Raw genomic sequence first — 5380 nt, 5'->3', positions numbered from 1 at the left:
TAACAAAGAGTTGTTTTAGAATAATTTATTTAATTATGTTATATGTACACCAAAAATCAACCATTAATTATTAATATATATAAAATATATATTAAAATATAAAATATGTATTAAACATAAGTTAGATATATAATTAATGTATTTATATATAATACATAATGACTAATTTAATGAGTGCTTTAATAGTTAATCTTTTTGTACCCATAGTATTTTTGTAATTTATTACTTTCGTTAAGCTTTACTACCTCATTGCAATGAATTTTACAACAGGCATTATTGTATAATACAATAATACTATTTAACTTTGACAACTGATATATAATTAATATATATTGTCACAAAAGAAATAAGAAAAAAAAGTAAAGCTATATGCTTGATAAAAACATTAAAAAAACAAGGCTTAGCTTTTGCATTGCTGTCTTGAAATCAAAATAAAATATTTATAAGACTAAAACTAAACAATAGTACTTTTATAAGAACAAAAAATTTGTTTAAACTAAAAATAATGAGTTGAGTACTATAATAAATGGTTGTGAGGACAAGAAAGTTGTTATACTTATTTATGAAAATGAATTATAAGTAATACTTTTAAAGCTTGCACTAAATTTTAGGTTATGGATAAGGATGGCAAACAAGTTACAACTTAGTCCGTTTAGTTCTCTAAAAAAGACCGATCGAATTAGATATTTAAAAATTAAAACTGTCCAAAAAATAATGTCTGCTTAACTCATGTCGTTTGGCCTGCACATAGGCTTTGGCAGGACAAGACAGACACTTTGCTTTTATTTTACTTTTTTTTTATACTAATCAATTTTACTAACGATTCAGTCCAAATATGCAGTTTTTAATATATAAAAGAAATCTAATTTTCTATCCATAGTTGTTAGAACTAAACTGGTGATCAAACCGTCCAAGTTACTAGTTCACTAATTTACTAGTTTAATCGAAAAGTTACTAGGTGAATCGATTCCACGTAAATGAAAATATAAAATAGTCAAAATTTTAAAATTAAAATTTAAAATACAAATTTTCACTAATATTTTAAGAATATCTAGCTATTCTATATTAATTGGAAATATTTTTTATTTATATATATTTAATAATATTTATATTAATAATTATGAATAATAAAAAAATAATTAATTTAAATATAAGTGAGTATAAAATTAAAATAATATTTTACAAAATTATTGAAGATTTTTACTATATAATTAATAATTAGCATATAAAATATCAAGGAAAAACATAGCTTAGTGATAAAAGGAGTATGTAGTAACAAAGGTTACATTTGTTTCTGAGAACAGGACAAGATAAGACACTGAGAACAAGACACAAAGGACAGAGGCACAAAATTTTGTGTTCTTGTATTCTATTTGGTAATAAACTAGAACAAATTGTGAAAATTAATTTATTCTCTTTTTTTTATTCAAAAAATTTGAGAAGAAAAAGATAATAATAAAAAATATAATTATGAAAAATTAATAAGAATAATGAAAGAAAAAAATAAATAAGTTGTGTCCCTTATTAGTGTTTCTGTGTCCTTTCTATCAGGATGGATATAAAATAAACTAATTCAGTGTCTCTAGACACAATGTCTTTGTCCTTGTCTCATCTGTCAAACACGATTTTGTATCTCTGTATTCTTATCTCAGTGTCTCGTCCCTGTAAACAAAAGCAGCCAAAGAGGACTTGAGTTTGAATCACATCTTTATCAATTTTAAAATTTTTTTCTTAACTATTCGATTGGATTGGTTTTCACCAATTTTAACCTGTTTTAACCGGTTTTTGCCAGTTCCTAACCTTAAAAGGTCTTCCTATTGGACTAGACCAATTGGTGGTTTGATTCACAAATTTTTCAATCGAATGTGCCCGTCCGATCCAATTTTAATAACTATGATCCCAACCCAACCTCCTTACCTTAACCCTAAGTTTTATTCACTCCATTTTCTATTCCAGTCCCAGCATATTCGATACTCCACCCACTTACCACCATTCACTCTCAAACTCTCTCCCACAAAGAAGAACAGGGTCCTCCTCCAAAGCTGATAGCTCTATTCCTTATCTTCTCCAACTCTGTTGCCACTTGCTAGAGAGAAATGAAACAGACACAGGGAGAGATTTGCTGTCACCTAGCCTGAAGAAAGAGAAAGAGACAGAATAAGAGAGAAAGCGTTGTGAAGAGGATAGAAAATCGATGGAGGTCGTGAGAGGGTGATGACGAAGGGTAAAGCCGCGCTACTGCCATCGCCATCGAAATCGAAAGTCGCCACCGTCATGTTGCTACCCTCCTTGCCATTGCCACTGCTAACTTCTTTCTACTCTGCCTCGATTTTGCCTTTGTTTTGCAACTTCCTCAACTTCTCGCATCTAGGCTTCCTTTACTTTGTTTGAACTTTTTATTCTTATTCTTTTTGGGTAGTAGGTCTAGGGACTTTGAATGAATCTTGTTTTAATCTAATTTTAGCCATGGCTCCTATTATTTATTGATGCTCTTTTATTTGGTGGCGTTGAAATTGTAGTTTTATAAATTTTAATTATATTTTCTTTGTTTTTTTTAAATATTTGTTAATCAAAGGGGATCCTAGATGCAGCATTGTAGGTGTCTACTCTTATGCAGAGTGATACAGTATTCACGTCCTAATTTGAACCAATTAAATTAGTTTTGGAACCGATGGGTAATAAGGTATGATCAGGTCAGATCCAATAACTTCCAATTATAATTGGTCTAGGTATTGATTTTGGGATAACAGAACCTAAATCAACCTATGAATCCGATTACTTTTCTGTTAAATAAAAAAATATAAACTCAAGTGATATATATTACTGAAGTTTAACTACCCATAAAACCAAAGCACGACATCCATCGTTACTTTCTCTCCCCCAAAATCAAAAGAACCTAACAGAGCTCCCAGACTCACACCCTTACTCACTCCCTCACTAACAGTGACAAGTGATAAATCGACTATCACTCCCTCACAGCGGCGGTTGAAGGTTGAAGGAAGTCTCACTCACTTATGGTGATCACTCACTCATTCACTCAAGGCAGTGACGCCAGCATCTCCAGCGTATGTTGTCCTCATGTATGTCGTCAACAGCGTCATCTCGTCCGGTATGTAGTGGTTGTCTTCTCTGATCATGCAATGATCCATTTTTATCGTCTTCCCCTATTTGTCCGAGTCTATGAGTTTTGGTTCAACTATGGTCTTTGACTCTCTATTAATTTTTTGTTCATATTCTTTATTAAGTGTTGTTGAATTGACCTAATTTTTTGAGTATTAAGTGTTGTTAATTTTTTATAAATATTCTTTGTTAATTTTTTATTTTCTGTTCAATTTTTTGTTCAATTAGTTTATTTTGAGAATTTGAGGTTGTCCTGTACAAACTGCACTTCTGTTATACAAAATTGGTGATTTAGTATTGTAAAAAGAATACACCAAATTGAGTTCTTGTTGAAATCCATGTTCTGAGTTATAAAAAATCTATGTAAAAAAATTGTTCTATTCTGAAAAAAAAATGTGGCTGATATTCTATTATGTTTTTTTGCAGCTTGAAAAATGGTAAAAACTAACCCTATTAGCGATGATATTGTTGGAAGCATCACATAGCCCACTCCCACTAGCAATTAAGAAGGATTTTTTAGTGAAACATCACCGAGCCTAGCTCCTCACTACTGCCTGCCTCAAATCTTCTATCAGAACCTGATGCGCAAATACAAACACAGATTGAAACTGCTAAAACCATTGTTGAGCCTCCAAAAGAGATAAAACGTAAATCCAATAGGACACCTAGTTGTGTTTAGGCTCATTTTTCTATAAGTTCTCCAAATTAAGCTACTTGTAACTATTGTAAAAAATAATATGCATGCAATAGTTTGTAGTCATGGTACCACAAACTTGCATAAATAGTTGAGAATTTGCACTAAAAACCCTCATAAGCAAGTTGAAAAAAAAACCATTTTACCTGGGAGCCAATTTGAGGATGACCTTAATGTTGTTAGTATAAATCTTGTTGATTTCAATTAAGGTTCTGAAAACCGATACGAATCGGCCAATCGAACCGTGAACCGGTGCAAATAGCGGATCGGTCAGACGCCATAACCGCAGAATTCAAAAACCACAATTGGACCGTCGAACTGGTCGATCGAACTGAACTGGAACCCAGCCGATTTTCAGAATTTTGCCTAAAATGTCGCCGTTTATGTAGAGAAACCCTAACCAAAAGTCCAAAACGCACAGCATCCTCGTCCTCGTGACTTCGTCTCTCTCACTCAGTCATTCAGGCAGTGACTCACTCCTTCTCCTTCCTCTCATCTTGAGCTCCTCCCTCACTCCCTCACTTCCGTCCATCCACCGCCCTGTTACCGCCGCTGTTGCAAGTTCTAGAAGCTGCCTTCCCCACTATCATCGTCTCTGCCACCATTTGAACTTTGAAGCCACCATCACCACTGCAACTGGTATCGCCTTGTACCTCCACCGTGCAGCCACTGTCCCACCGCGCCATCGTCTCCGCCACTATTCAAACTTTGAAGCCACCGCCACCACTGCAATTGGTCTCGCTTTGTGCCTCCATCGCATAGCCAATTATCCCGCCGGCGCCAAATCTGTTCTACTGTGCTCTAGCCCTTCAGCCGTGTCAACCCTTCCGTCGTGCTCTTGTCCCACTCTGTGCTCAGTCTGCTTCCTCTAGAAGGTTTCTTTAACTGTAATTGACTAATTGTTGTTTTAATTTGTTAGTTAATTTGTGATTTTTCATTATTGCGGTTCAAGATTGAAGATGATATTGAATATTGATTTCTGAATTTTTTAATTGATTGATTTGATTCTGATATTTTATATTGGATCATTGCTATTGTTAATTTTTTTTATTATGTAATTATCTATGTTGAGATTACTGGGTTGCTATGGGTTGTTGTAAGCTTGTGATATTGTTATTGGATTGTAGATTTTGATGATTTATGACAAACTTGGATGTTGGTATTTTATGTTTTTTTTTGTTATTTGACTTTTGAGTTTGTATTTGAATGAGATTATAATATTGTGGTTTATGTAGTACTTTTAATTTAGATAATATTTTAAAATTTATATTAGATTGTAATTATATTTTAGTGTGTTTATTTATATTTTATTTATTTATTATTATAAAATATTTTTTTGGTTGAACTACAGTTGAACTAGTAAACCAGTGAACTAGTAGCTAGAGCAGTTCGATGACCGGTTCGGTCTTCAAAACTTTGATTTTAATCAAGAGCAAATTCATCTTGCCCTTGCAAAGATGATAATTGTTGATGAACTTCCTTTTAAATTTGTCGAGGCTTAAGGCTTTAGAGAGTTTATAAGTGAAGCACAACCAAGATTTAGAGTAGGAATAAGTTGAAAAGATA

Source organism: Arachis ipaensis, chromosome B08, assembly GCF_000816755.2.
Source record: "Arachis ipaensis cultivar K30076 chromosome B08, Araip1.1, whole genome shotgun sequence".
Lineage (NCBI taxonomy): Eukaryota > Viridiplantae > Streptophyta > Magnoliopsida > Fabales > Fabaceae > Arachis > Arachis ipaensis.
Note: the sequence above shows the minus strand (reverse complement) of the source record.